Genomic DNA, 15,094 nt, shown 5'->3' with positions numbered 1-15,094 from the left:
TGTTAGGAATTTCAATATGCAATAGATTATCTGGAGATAGAGATTACCATTTGATGAGTGACTCAAGTTTTGGAGATGCGGGGCATTGATCCCCGTACCTCTAGAATGCTAAGCGAGCTCTCTACCATTTGAGCTACATCCCAATGATTTGTAACTGTCGAGGAAGCTTTTGTTTCAGTCGGCAAACAAGAGGCTAAAATTTTTCTTGAAAGGTATTTCATGTATAAGACTTCAATATTCAGTAGTTTTCTGAAGAAAGTTAATCAATTGTTCGATGTCTTTAACTTCGGAGATGCGGGGTATTGCTCCCCCGTACTTCTGGCTTGCTAAGTAGGCGCTCTACCATTTTATCATTTGACATACATCCCATGTTTATCAAATCTCGCGGAGTTTTTTTTCGCTTAGTCAGCAACTATGAAGTTTTTCTTTTCGTTCGCAGAAAATCTTCTTGTTAGGAATTTCAATATGCAATAGATTATCTGGAGATAGTGATTACCATTTGATGAGTGACTCAAGTTTTGGAGATGCGGGGCATTGATCCTCGTACCTCTCGCATGCTAAGCGAGCGCTCTACCATTTGAGCTACATCCCCATGATTTATAACTGTCGAGGAAGCTTTTGTTTCAGTCGGCAAACAAGAGGTTATAAATTTTCTGGGAAGGTATTTCTTGTATAAGATTTCAATATTCAGTAGTTTTCTGAAGAAAGTTAATTAAAAACTCGATGACCTTAACTTTGGAGATGCGGGGTATTGCTCCACGTACTTCTGGCTTGATAAGTGGGCGTTCTTCCATTTGACCTACATCCCATTTTTATCAAATCTCGCGGAATTTTTTTTCGCTTAGTCAGCAACTATGAAGTTTTTCTTTTCGTTCGCAGAAAATCTATCAATATGCAATAGATTATCTGGAGCTAGTGATTACCATTTGATGAGTGACTCAAGTTTTGGAGATGCGGGGCATTGATCCCCGTACCTCTCGCATGCTAAGCGAGCTCTCTACCATTTGAGCTACATCCCCATGATTTATAACTGTCGAGGAAGCTTTTGTTTCAGTCGGCAAACAAGAGGTTATAAATTTTCTGGGAAGGTATTTCTTGTATAAGATTTCAATATTCAGTAGTTTTCTGAAGATATTTAGTTAATTGTTCGATGTCTTTTAACTTCGGAGATGCGGGGTATTGCTCCCCCGTACTTTTGGCTTACTAAGTAGGCGCTCTACCATTTGACCTACATCCCATGTTTATCAAATCTCGCGGAATTTTTTTTCGCTTAGCCAGCAACTATGAACTTTTTCTTTTCGTTCGCAGAAAATTTACTTCTTAGGAATTTCAATATGCAATAGAGTATCTGGAGATAGTGATTACAATTTGATGAGTGACTCTAGTTTTGGAGATGCGGGGCATCGATCCTCGTACCTCTCGCATGCAAAGCGAGCGCTCTACCATTTGAGCTACATCCCCATAATTTACAACTGTCGAGGAAGCTTTTGTTTCAGTCGGCAAACAAGAGGTTATAATTTTTCTGGGAGGGTATTTCTTGTATAAGATTTCAATATTCAGTAGTTTTCTGAAGAAAATTAATTAAAAACTCGATGTCCTTAACTTTGGAGATGCGTGGTATTGCTCCCCGTTTTTCTGGCTTGATAAGTGGGCGCTCTTCCATTTGACCTACATCCCATGTTTATCAAATCTCGCGGAATTTTTTTTCGCTTAGTCAGCAACTATGTAGTTTTTCTTTTCGTTCGCAGAAAATCTACTTGTTAGGAATTTCAATATGCAATAGATTATCTGGAGATAGTGATTACCATTTGATGAGTGACTCAAGTTTTGGAGATGCGGGGTATTGATCACCGAACCTCTCGCATGCTAAGCGAGCGCTCTACCTTTTGAGCTACATCCCCATGATTCATAACGGTCGAGTAAGCATTTGTTTCAGACGGCAAACAAGAGGTTAAAATCTTTCTGGGAAGGTATTTCTTGTATAAGACTTCAATATTCAGTAGTTTTCTGAAGATATTTAGTTAATTGCTCGATGTCCTTAACTTTGGAGATGCGGGGTTTTGCTCCCCGTACTTCTGGCTTGCTAAGTGGGCGCTCTACCATTTGACCTACATCCCATGTTTATCAAATCTCGCGGAAGTTTTTTTCGCTTAGTCAGCAACTATGAACTTTTTCTTTTCGTTCGCAGAAAATCTACTTGTTAGGAATTTCAATATGCAATAGATTATCTGGAGATAGTGATTACCATTTGATGAGTGGCTCTTGTTTTGGAGATGCGGGGCATCGATCCCCGTACCTCTCGCATGCTAAGCGAGCGCTCTACCTTTTGAGCTACATCCCCATGATTCATAACGGTCGAGTAAGCTTTTGTTTCAGTCGGCAAACAAGAGGTTAAAATCTTTCTGGGAAGGTATTTCTTGTATAAGACTTCAATATTCAGTAGTTTTCTGAAGATATTTAGTTAATTGCTCGACGTCCTTAACTTTGGAGATGCGGGGTATTGCTCCCCGTACTTCTGGATTGATAAGTGGGCGCTCTACCATTTGACCTTCATCCCATGTTTATCAAATCTCGCGGATTTTTTTTTCGCTCAGTCAGCAACTATGAAGTTTTTTTTCGTTCGCAGAAAATCTACTTGATAGGAATTTCATATGCAATAGATTATCTGGAGATAGTGATTACCTTTTTGATGAGTGGCTCTAGTTTTGAAGATCCGGGGCATCGCTCCCCGTACCTCTCGCATGCATAGCAAGCGCTCTACCGTTTGAGCTACATCCCCACAGTTTAGAACCGTCGAGGAAGCTTTTGTTTCAGTCGGCAAACAAGAGGTTATGAATTTTCTGGGAAGGTATTTCTTGTATGGGATTTCAATATTCAGTAGTTTTCTGAAGAAAGTTAATTAAATACTCGATGTCCCTAACTTTGGAGATGCGGGGTATTGCTCCCCGTACTTCTGGATTGATAAGTGGGCGCTCTACCATTTGACCTTCATCCCATGTTTATCAAATCTCGCGGAATTTTTTTTCGCTTAGTCAGCAACTATGAAGTTTTTCTTTTCGTTCGCAGAAAATCTACTTATTAGGAATTTCAAAATGCAATAGATTATGTGGAGATAGTGATTAACATTTGATGAGTGGCTCTAAATTTGAAGATGCGGGGCATTGAACCCCGTACCTCTCGCATGCTAAGCGAGCGCACTAACATTTGCGCTACAAATCTCGCGGAATTTTTTTTATCAAATCTCGCCGAATTTGATAAAAATCTCGCGGAATTTTTTTTTCGCATAGTCAGCAACTATGAAGTTTTTCTTTTTGTTCGCAGAAAATCTATTTGTTAGGAATTTCAATATGCAACAGATTATATGGAGATCGTGATTACCATTTGATGAGTGGCTCAAGTGTTGGAGATGCGAGGCATTGATCCCCGTACCTCTCGCATGCTAAGCGAGCTCTCTACCATTTGAGCTACATCCCAATGATTTAAAACTGTCGAAGAATCTTTTGTTTCAGTCGGCGAACAAGAGGCGAAATTTTTTTTGGAAGGTGTTTCTTGTATAAGACTTCAATATTCAGTAGTTTTCTGAAGAAAGTTAATTAATTGCTCGATGTCCTTAACTTCGGAGATGCGGGGTATTGCTCCCCGTACTTCTGACTTGATAAGTGGGCGCTCTAACATTTGACCTACATCCCATGTTTATCAAATCTCGCGGACTTTTTTTTCGCTTAGTCAGCAACTATGAACTTTTTCTTTTCGTTCGCAAAAAATCCACTTGTTAGGAATTTCAATATGCAAAAGATTATCTGGAGATAGTGAATACAATTTGATGAGTGACTCTAGTTTTGGAGATGCGGGGCATCGATCCCAGTACTTCTCGCATGCAAAGCCAGCGCTCTACCATTTGAGCTACATCCCCATAATTTACAACTGTCGAGGAAGCTTTTGTTTCAGTCGGCAAACAAGAGGTTATAAATTTTCTGGGAGGGTATTTCTTGTATAAGATTTCAATATTCAGTAGTTTTCTGAAGAAAATTAATTAAAAACTCGATGCCCTTAACTTTGGAGATGCGGGGTATTGCTCCCCGTACTTCTGGCTTGATAAATGGGCGCTCTTCCATTTGACCTACATCCCATTTTTATCAAACCTCGCGGAATTTTTTTTCGCTTAGTCAGCAACTTTGAAGTTTTTCTTTTCGTTCGCAGAAAATCTATCAATATGCAATAGATTATCTGGAGATAGAGATTACCATTTGATGAGTGACTCAAGTTTTGGAGATGCGGGGCATTGATCCCCGTACCTCTAGAATGCTAAGCGAGCTCTCTACCATTTGAGCTACATCCCAATGATTTATAACTGTCGAGGAAGCTTTTGTTTCAGTCGGCAAACAAGAGGCTAAAGTTTTTCTTGAAAGGTATTTCTTGTATAAGACTTCAATATTCAGTAGTTTTCTGAAGAAAGTTAATTAATTGTTCGATGTCTTTAACTTCGGAGATGCGGGGTATTGCTCCCCCGTACTTCTGGCTTACTAAGTAGGCGCTCTACCATTTGACCTACATCCCATGTTTATCAAATCTCGCGGAATTTTTTTTCGCTTAGCCAGCAACTATGAACTTTTTCTTTTCGTTCGCAGAAAATTTACTTCTTAGGAATTTCAATATGCAATAGATTATCTGGAGATAGTGATTACAATTTGATGAGTGACTCTAGTTTTGGAGATGCGGGGCATCGATCCCCGTACCTCTCGCATGCAAAGCGAGCGCTCTACCATTTGAGCTACATCCCCATAATTTACAACTGTCGAGGAAGCTTTTGTTTTAGTCGGCAAACAAGAGGTTATAAATTTTCTGGGAGGGTATTTCTTGTATAAGATTTCAATATTCAGTAGTTTTCTGAAGAAAATTAATTAAAAACTCGATGTCCTTAACTTTGGAGATGCGTGGTATTGCTCCCCGTTTTCTGGCTTGATAAGTGGGCGCTCTTCCATTTGACCTACATCCCATGTTTATCAAATCTCGCGGAATTTTTTCCGCTTAGTCAGATACTATGTAGTTTTTCTTTTCGTTCGCAGAAAATCTACTTGTTAGGAATTTCAATATGCAATAGATTATCTGGAGATAGTGATTACCATTTGATGAGTGACTCTAGATTTGGAGATGCGGGGCATTGAACCCCGAACCTCTCGCATGCTAAGCGAGCGCTCTACATTTTGAGCTACATCCCCATGATTCATAACGGTCGAGTAAGTTTTTGTTTCAGTCGGCAAACAAGAGGTTAAAATCTTTCTTGGAAGGTATTTCTTGTATAAGACTTCAATATTCAGTAGTTTTCTGAAGATATTTAGTTAATTGCTCGATGTCCTTAACTTTGGAGATGCGGGGTTTTGCTCCCCGTACTTCTGGCTTGCTAAGTGGGCGCTCTACCATTTGACCTACATCCCATGTTTATCAAATCTCGCGGAAGTTTTTTTCGCTTAGTCAGCAACTATGAACTTTTTCTTTTCGTTCGCAGAAAATCTATTTGTTAGGAATTTCAATATGCAATAGATTATCTGGAGATAGTGATTACCATTTGATGAGTGGCTCTTGTTTTGGAGATGCGGGGCATCGATCCCCGTACCTCTCGCATGCAAAGCGAGCGCTCTACCATTTGAGATACATCCCCATGATTTATAACTGTCGAGGAAGCTTTTGTTTCAGTCGGCAAACAAGAGGTTATAAATTTTCTGGGAGGGTATTTCTTGTATAAGATTTCAATATTCAGTAGTTTTCTGAAGAAAATTAATTAAAAACTCGATGTCCTTAACTTTGGAGATGCGTGGTATTGCTCCCCGTTTTTCTGGCTTGATAAGTGGGCGCTCTTCCATTTGACCTACATCCCATGTTTATCAAATCTCGCGGAATTTTTTTTCGCTTAGTCAGATACTATGTAGTTTTTCTTTTCGTTCGCAGAAAATCTACTTGTTAGGAATTGCAATATGCAATAGATTATCTGGAGATAGTGATTACCATTTGATGAGTGACACTAGATTTGGAGATGCGGGGCATTGAACCCCGAACCTCTCGCATGCTAAGCGAGCGCTCTACATTTTGAGCTACATCCCCATGATTCATAACGGTCGAGTAAGCTTTTGTTTCAGTCGGCAAACAAGAGGTTAAAATCTTTCTTGGAAGGTATTTCTTGTATAAGACTTCAATATTCAGTAGTTTTCTGAAGATATTTAGTTAATTGCTCGATGTCCTTAACTTTGGAGATGCGGGGTTTTGCTCCCCGTACTTCTGGCTTGCTAAGTGGGCGCTCTACCATTTGACCTACATCCCATGTTTTTCAAATCTCGCGGAAGTTTTTTTCGCTTAGTCAGCAACTATGAACTTTTTCTTTTCGTTCGCAGAAAATCTACTTGTTAGGAATTTCAATATGCAATAGATTATCTGGAGATAGTGATTACCATTTGATGAGTGGCTCTTGTTTTGGAGATGCGGGGAATCGATCCCCGTACCTCTCGCATGCAAAGCGAGCGCTCTACATTTTGAGCTACATCCGCATGATTCATAACGGTCGAGTAAGCTTTTGTTTCAGTCGGCAAACAAGAGGTTAAAATCTTTCTTGGAAGGTATTTCTTGTATAAGACTTCAATATTCAGTAGTTTTCTGAAGATATTTAGTTAATTGCTCGATGTCCTTAACTTTGGAGATGCGGGGTTTTGCTCCCCGTACTTCTGGCTTGCTAAGTGGGCGCTCTACCATTTGACCTACATCCCATGTTTATCAAATCTCGCGGAAGTTTTTTTCGCTTAGTCAGCAACTATGAACTTTTTCTTTTCGTTCGCAGAAAATCTACTTGTTAGGAATTTCAATATGCAATAGATTATCTGGAGATAGTGATTGCCATTTGATGAGTGACTCAAGTTTTGGAGATGCGGGGTATTGCTCCCCGAACCTCTCGCATGCTAAGCGAGCGCTCTACATTTTGAGCTACATCCCCATGATTCATAACAGTCGAGTAAGCTTTTGTTTCAGTCGGCAAACAAGAGGTTAAAATCTTTCTTCGAAAGTATTTCTTGTATAAGATTTCAATATTCAGTAGTTTTCTGAAGAAATTTAATTAATTTCTCGATGTCCTTAACTTTGGAGATGCGGAATTTTGCCCCTCGTACTTCTGGCTTGCTAAGTGGGCGCTCTTCCATTTGACCTACATCCCATGTTTATCAAATCTCGCGGATTTTTTTTTTCGCTCAGTCAGCAACTATGAAGTTTTTTTTTCGTTCGCAGAAAATCTACTTGATAGGAATTTCAATATGCAATAGATTATCTGGAGATAGTGATTACCTTTTTGATGAGTGGCTCTAGTTTTGAAGATCCGGGGCATCGCTCCCCGTACCTCTCGCATGCATAGCAAGCGCTCTACCATTTGAGCTACATCCCCACAGTTTAGAACCGTCGAGGAAGCTTTTGTTTCAGTCGGCAAACAAGAGGTTATGAATTTTCTGGGAAGGTATTTCTTGTATGGGATTTCAATATTCAGTAGTTTTCTGAAGAAAGTTAATTAAATGCTCGATGTGCTTAACTTTGGAGATGCGGGGTAGTGCTCCCGTGTTTCTGGCTTGATAAGTGGGCGCTTTACCATTTGACCTACATCCCATATTTATCAAATGTCGCGGAATTTTTTTTCGCTTAGTCAGCAACTATGAACTTTTTCTTTTCGTTCGCAGAAAATCTACTTGTTAGGAATTTCAATATGCAATAGATTATCTGGAGATAGTGATTGCCATTTGATGAGTGACTCAAGTTTTGGAGATGCGGGGTATTGATCCCCGAACCTCTCGCATGCAAAGCCAGCGCTCTACCGTTTGAGCTACATCCCCATAATTTTAAACTGTCGAGGAAGCTTTTGTTTCAGTCGGCAAACAAGAGATTATAACTTTTCTGGGAAGGTATTTCTTGTATAAGATTTCAATATTCAGTAGTTTTCTGAAGAAAGTTATTTAAAAACTCGATGTCCCTAACTTTGGAGATGCGGGGTATTGCTCCCCGTACTTCTGGATTGATAAGTGGGCGCTCTACCATTTGACCTACATCCCATGTTTATCAAATGTCGCGGAATTTTTTTTCGCTTAGTCAGCAACTATGAACTTTTTCTTTTCGTTCGCAGAAAATCTACTTGTTAGGAATTTCAATATGCAATAGATTATCTGGAGATAGTGATTACCTTTTTGATGAGTGGCTCTAGTTTTGAAGATCCGGGGCATCGCTCCCCGTACCTCTCGCATGCATAGCAAGCGCTCTACCATTTGAGCTACATCCCCACAGTTTAGAACCGTCGAGGAAGCTTTTGTTTCAGTCGGCAAACAAGAGGTTATGAATTTTCTGGGAAGGTATTTCTTGTATGGGATTTCAATATTCAGTAGTTTTCTGAAGAAAGTTAATTAAATGCTCGATGTGCTTAACTTTGGAGATGCGGGGTAGTGCTCCCGTGTTTCTGGCTTGATAAGTGGGCGCTTTACCATTTGACCTACATCCCATATTTATCAAATGTCGCGGAATTTTTTTTCGCTTAGTCAGCAACTATGAACTTTTTCTTTTCGTTCGCAGAAAATCTACTTGTTAGGAATTTCAATATGCAATAGATTATCTGGAGATAGTGATTGCCATTTGATGAGTGACTCAAGTTTTGGAGATGCGGGGTATTGATCCCCGAACCTCTCGCATGCAAAGCCAGCGCTCTACCGTTTGAGCTACATCCCCATAATTTTAAACTGTCGAGGAAGCTTTTGTTTCAGTCGGCAAACAAGAGATTATAACTTTTCTGGGAAGGTATTTCTTGTATAAGATTTCAATATTCAGTAGTTTTCTGAAGAAAGTTATTTAAAAACTCGATGTCCCTAACTTTGGAGATGCGGGGTATTGCTCCCCGTACTTCTGGATTGATAAGTGGTCGCTCTACCATTTGACCTACATCCCAAGTTTATCAAATCTCGCGGATTTTTTTTTTCGCTCAGTCAGCAACTATGAAGTTTTTTTTTCGTTCGCAGAAAATCTACTTGATAGGAATTTCAATATGCAATAGATTATCTGGGGATAGTGATTACCTTTTTGATGAGTGGCTCTAGTTTTGAAGATCCGGGGCATCGCTCCCCGTACCTCTTGCATGCATAGCAAGCGCTCTACCATTTGAGCTACATCCCCACAGTTTAGAACCGTCGAGGAAGCTTTTTTTTCAGTCGGCAAACAAGAGGTTATGAATTTTCTGGGAAGGTATTTCTTGTATGGGATTTCAATATTCAGTAGTTTTCTGAAGAAAGTTAATTAAATGCTCGATGTGCTTAACTTTGGAGATGCGGGGTAGTGCTCCCGTATTTCTGGCTTGATAAGTGGGCGCTTTACCATTTGACCTACATCCCATATTTATCAAATGTCGCGGAATTTTTTTTCGCTTAGTCAGCAACTATGAAGTTTTTCTTTTCGTTCGCAGAAAATCTACTTATTAGGAATTTCAAAATGCAATAGATTATGTGGAGATAGTGATTACCATTTGATGAGTGGCTCTAAATTTGAAGATGCGGGGCATTGATCCCCGTACCTCTCGCATGCTAAGCGAGCGCACTAACATTTGCGCTACAAATCTCAGGAAATTTTTTTTATCAAATCTCGCCGAATTTGATAAAAATCTCGCGGAATTTTTTTTTCGCATAGTCAGCAACTATGAAGTTTTACTTTTTGTTCGCAGATAATCTATTTGTTAGGAATTTCAATATGCAATAGATTATCTGGAGATCGTGATTACCATTTGATGAGTGGCTCAAGTGTTGGAGATGCGAGGCATTGATCACCGTACCTCTCGCATGCTAAGCGAGCTCTCTACCATTTGAGCTACATCCCAATGATTTAAAACTGTCGAAGAATCTTTTGTTTCAGTCGGCGAACAAGAGGCGAAATTTTTTTTGGAAGGTGTTTCTTGTATAAGACTTCAATATTCAGTAGTTTTCTGAAGAAAGTTAATTAATTGCTCGATGTCCTTAACTTCGGAGATGCGGGGTATTGCTCCCCGTACTTCTGACTTGATAAGTGGGCGCTCTACCATTTGACCTACATCCCATGTTTATCAAATCTCGCGGACTTTTTTTTCGCTTAGTCAGCAACTATGAACTTTTTCTTTTCGTTCGCAAAAAATCCACTTGTTAGGAATTTAAATATGCGATGGATTATCTGGAGATAGTGATTACCATTTCATGAGTGATTCTAGATTTGGAGATGCGGGGCATTGATCCCCGTACCTCTCGCACGCTACGTGAGCGCTCTACCATTTGAGCTACATCCGCACAGTTTAGAACCGTCGAGGAAGCTTTTGTTTCAGTCGGCAAACAAGAGGCTATGAATTTTCTGGGAGGTATTTCTTGTATGGGATTTCAATATTCAGTAGTTTTCTGAAGAAAGTTAATTAAATACTCGATGTGCTTAACTTTGGAGATGCGGGGTAGTGCTCCCGTATTTCTGGCTTGATAAGTGGGCGCCTTACCATTTGACCTACATCCCATATTTATCAAATGTCGCGGAATTTTTTTTCGCTTAGTCAGCAACTATGAAGTTTTTCTTTTCGTTCGCAGAAAATCTACTTATTAGGAATTTCAAAATGCAATAGATTATGTGGAGATAGTGATTACCATTTGATGAGTGGCTCTAAATTTGAAGATGCGGGGCATTGATCCCCGTACCTCTCGCATGCTAAGCGAGCGCACTAACATTTGCGCTACAAATCTCGCGGAATTTTTATTATCAATTCTCGCCGAATTTGATAAGAACCGCGAAATTTTTTTTTTCGCATAGTCAGCAACTATAAAGTTTTTCTTTTTGTTCGCAGAAAATCTATTTGTTAGGAATTTCAATATGCAATAGATTATCTGGAGATCGTGATTACCATTTGATGAGTGGCTCAAGTGTTGGAGATGCGAGGCATTGATCCCCGTACCTCTCGCATGCTAAGCGAGCTCTCTACCATTTGAGCTACATCCCAATGATTTAAAACTGTCGAAGAATCTTTTGTTTCAGTCGGCGAACAAGAGGCGAAATTTTGTTGGAAGGTGTTTCTTGTATAAGACTTCAATATTCAGTAGTTTTCTGAAGAAAGTTAATTAATTGCTCGATGTCCGTAACTTCGGAGATGCGGGGTATTGCTCCCCGTACTTCTGACTTGATAAGTGGGCGCTCTACCATTTGACCTACATCCCATGTTTATCAAATCTCGCGGACTTTTTTTTCGCTTAGTCAGCAACTATGAACTTTTTCTTTTCGTTCGCAAAAAATCCACTTGTTAGGAATTTAAATATGCAATAGATTATCTGGAGATCGTGATTACATTTTTGATGAGTGGCTCAAGTGTTGGAGATGCGAGGCATTGATCCCCGTACCTCTCGCATGCTAAGCGAGCGCTCTACTGTTTGAGCTACATCCCCATGATTTAAAATTGTCGAGAAAGCTTTTGTTTCAGTCGGCAAACAAGAGGTTAAAATTTTTCTGGGAAGGTATTTCTTGTATAAGACTTCAATATTCAGTAGTTTTCTGAAGAAATTTAATCAATTGCTCGATGTCCTTACTTTCGGAGATGCTGGGTATTGCTCCCCGTTTTTCTGGCTTGCTAAGTGGGCGCTCTACCATTTGACCTACATCCCATGTTTATCAAATCTCGCGGACTTTTTTTTCGCTTAGTCAGCAACTATGAACTTTTTCTTTTCGTTCGCAAAAAATCCACTTGTTAGGAATTTAAATATGCAATAGATTATCTGGAGATAGTGATTACCATTTGATGAGTGGCTCAATTTTTGGAGATGCGGGGCATTGATCCCCGTACCTCTCGTATGCTAAGCGAGCGCTCTACCAATTGAGCTACATCCCCATTGTTTAAAACTGTCGAGGAAGCTTTTGTTTCAGTCGGCAAATAAGAGTTTAAAATTTTCCTTGGAAGGTGTTTCTTGTAAAAGACTTCAATATTCAGTAGTTTTCTGAAGAAAGTTAATTAATTGCTCTATGTCCTAAACTTCGGAGATGCGGGGTATTGATCTTCGTACCTCTCGCATGCTAAGCGAGCTCTCTACCATTTGAGCTACATCCCAATGATTTAAAACTGTCGAAGAATCTTTTGTTTCAGTCGGCGAACAAGAGGCGAAATTTTTTTTGGAAGGTGTTTCTTGTATAAGACTTCAATATTCAGTAGTTTTCTGAAGAAAGTTAATTAATTGCTCGATGTCCGTAACTTCGGAGATGCGGGGTATTGCTCCCCGTACTTCTGACTTGATAAGTGGGCGCTCTACCATTTGACCTACATCCCATGTTTATCAAATCTCGCGGACTTTTTTTTCGCTTAGTCAGCAACTATGAACTTTTTCTTTTCGTTCGCAAAAAATCCACTTGTTAGGAATTTAAATATGCAATAGATTATCTGGAGATCGTGATTACATTTTTGATGAGTGGCTCAAGTGTTGGAGATGCGAGGCATTGATCCCCGTACCTCTCGCATGCTAAGCGAGCGCTCTACTGTTTGAGCTACATCCCCATGATTTAAAATTGTCGAGAAAGCTTTTGTTTCAGTCGGCAAACAAGAGGTTAAAATTTTTCTGGGAAGGTATTTCTTGTATAAGACTTCAATATTCAGTAGTTTTCTGAAGAAATTTAATCAATTGCTCGATGTCCTTACTTTCGGAGATGCTGGGTATTGCTCCCCGTTTTTCTGGCTTGCTAAGTGGGCGCTCTACCATTTGACCTACATCCCATGTTTATCAAATCTCGCGGACTTTTTTTTCGCTTAGTCAGCAACTATGAACTTTTTCTTTTCGTTCGCAAAAAATCCACTTGTTAGGAATTTAAATATGCAATAGATTATCTGGAGATAGTGATTACCATTTGATGAGTGGCTCAATTTTTGGAGATGCGGGGCATTGATCCCCGTACCTCTCGTATGCTAAGCGAGCGCTCTACCAATTGAGCTACATCCCCATTGTTTAAAACTGTCGAGGAAGCTTTTGTTTCAGTCGGCAAATAAGAGTTTAAAATTTTCCTTGGAAGGTGTTTCTTGTAAAAGACTTCAATATTCAGTAGTTTTCTGAAGAAAGTTAATTAATTGCTCTATGTCCTAAACTTCGGAGATGCGGGGTATTGATCTTCGTACCTCTCGCATGCTAAGCGAGCTCTCTACCATTTGAGCTACATCCCAATGATTTAAAACTGTCGAAGAATCTTTTGTTTCAGTCGGCGAACAAGAGGCGAAATTTTTTTTGGAAGGTGTTTCTTGTATAAGACTTCAATATTCAGTAGTTTTCTGAAGAAAGTTAATTAATTGCTCGATGTCCTTAACTTCGGAGATGCGGGGTATTGCTCCCCGTACTTCTGACTTGATAAGTGGGCGCTCTACCATTTGACTTACATCCCATGTTTATCAAATCTCGCGGACTTTTTTTTCGCTTAGTCAGCAACTATGAACTTTTTCTTTTCGTTCGCAAAAAATCCACTTGTTAGGAATTTAAATACGCAATAGATTATCTGGAGATCGTGATTACCATTTGATGAGTGGCTCAAGTGTTGGAGATGCGAGGCATTGATCCCCGTACCTCTCGCATGCTAAGCGAACGCTCTACTATTTGAGCTACATCCCCATGATTTAAAATTGTCGAGGAAGCTTTTGTTTCAGTCGGCAAACAAGAGGTTAAAATTTTTCTGGGAAGGTATTTCTTGTATAAAACTTCAATATTCAGTAGTTTTCTGAGGAAATTTAATCAATTGCTCGATGTCCTTACTTTCGGAGATGCTGGGTATTGCTCCCCGTTTTTCTGGCTGGCTAAGTGTGCGCTCTACCATTTGACCTACATCCCATGTTTATCAAATCTCGCGGACTTTTTTTTCGCTTAGTCAGCAACTATGAAATTTTTCTTTTCGTTCGCAAAAAATCCACTTGTTAGGAATTTAAATATACAAAAGATTATCTGGAGATAGTGATCACCATTTGATGAGTGGCTCAATTTTTGGAGATGCGGGGCATTGATCCCCGTACCTCTCGTATGCTAAGCGAGCGCTCTACCAATTGAGCTACATCCCCATTTCAGTCGACAAATAAGAGTTTAAAATTTTCCTTGGAAGGTGTTTCTTGTAAAAGACTTCAATATTCAGTAGTTTTCTGAAGAAAGTTAATTAATTGCTCTATGTCCTAAACTTCTGAGATGCGGGGTATTGATCCCCGTACCTCTCGCATGCTAAGCGAGCTCTCTACCATTTGAGCTACAACCCAATTATTTAAAACTGTCGAAGAATCTTTTGTTTCAGTCGGCGAACAAGAGGCGAAATTTTTTTTGGAAGGTGTTTCTTGTTTAAGACTTCAATATTCAGTAGTTTTCTGAAGAAAGTTAATTAATTGCTCGATGTCCTTAACTTCGGAGATTCGCGGTATTGCTCCCCGTACTTCTGGCTTGCTAAGTAGGCGCTCTACCATTCGACCTACATCCCATGTTTATCAAATCTCTCTGAATTTTTTTTTCGCTTAGTCAGCAACTCTGAAGTTTTTCTTTTCGTTCGCAGAAAAGAAAATGCGAACGCACTTGTTAGGAATTTCAATATGCGAAAGATTATATGGAGATAGTGATTACCATTTGCTGAGTGGCTCTAAATTTGGAGATGCGGGGCATTGATCACCGTAACACTCGCATGCTAAGCGAGCGCTCTACTATTTGAGCTACATCCCCATGATTTCAAATTGTCGAGGAAGCTTTTGTTTCAGTCGGCAAACAAGAGGTTAAAATTTTTCTGGGAAGGTATTTCTCGTATAAGACTTCAATATTCAGTAGTTTTCTGAAGAAATTTAATTAATTGCTCGATGTCCTTACTTTCGGAGATGCTGGGTATTGCTCCCCGTTTTTCTGGCTTGCTAAGTGTGCGCTCTACCAATTGACCTACATCCCATGTTTATCAAATCTCGCGGAATTTTTTTTCGCTTAGTCAGCAACTATGAAGCTTTTCTTTTCGTTCGCAGAAAATCTACTTGTTAGGAAATTCAATATGCAATAGAATATCTGGAGATTGTGATTACCATTTGATGAGTGGCTGAAGTTTTGGAGATGCG

The 15,094-nt window shown here is 39.6% G+C and overlaps 6 non-coding genes across 6 annotated transcripts; all 6 read right to left on the bottom strand.

Annotated features, from left to right (window-relative positions):
- Positions 1–4,708: 4,708 nt before the first annotated feature.
- Positions 4,709–4,781, bottom strand: Trnaa-ugc (transfer RNA alanine (anticodon UGC)). The gene has a single exon. It is a non-coding gene; the product is annotated as a tRNA-Ala (tRNA).
- A 3,005-nt stretch (positions 4,782–7,786) lies between these two features.
- Positions 7,787–7,859, bottom strand: Trnaa-ugc (transfer RNA alanine (anticodon UGC)). Its single transcript has one exon. It is a non-coding gene; the product is annotated as a tRNA-Ala (tRNA).
- An 807-nt stretch (positions 7,860–8,666) lies between these two features.
- Positions 8,667–8,739, bottom strand: Trnaa-ugc (transfer RNA alanine (anticodon UGC)). Its single transcript has one exon. It is a non-coding gene; the product is annotated as a tRNA-Ala (tRNA).
- A 3,072-nt stretch (positions 8,740–11,811) lies between these two features.
- On the bottom strand, positions 11,812–11,884 carry Trnaa-agc (transfer RNA alanine (anticodon AGC)). The gene has a single exon. It is a non-coding gene; the product is annotated as a tRNA-Ala (tRNA).
- A 1,024-nt stretch (positions 11,885–12,908) lies between these two features.
- On the bottom strand, positions 12,909–12,981 carry Trnaa-agc (transfer RNA alanine (anticodon AGC)). Its single transcript has one exon. It is a non-coding gene; the product is annotated as a tRNA-Ala (tRNA).
- Positions 12,982–14,004: 1,023 nt separating this feature from the next.
- Positions 14,005–14,077, bottom strand: Trnaa-agc (transfer RNA alanine (anticodon AGC)). Its single transcript has one exon. It is a non-coding gene; the product is annotated as a tRNA-Ala (tRNA).
- Positions 14,078–15,094: the final 1,017 nt, after the last annotated feature.

This window comes from Symsagittifera roscoffensis, chromosome 1 (assembly GCF_963678635.1).
Source record: "Symsagittifera roscoffensis chromosome 1, txSymRosc1.1, whole genome shotgun sequence".
Lineage (NCBI taxonomy): Eukaryota > Metazoa > Xenacoelomorpha > Acoela > Convolutidae > Symsagittifera > Symsagittifera roscoffensis.
Note: the sequence above shows the minus strand (reverse complement) of the source record. Positions and strands in the feature narration are given on the sequence as shown.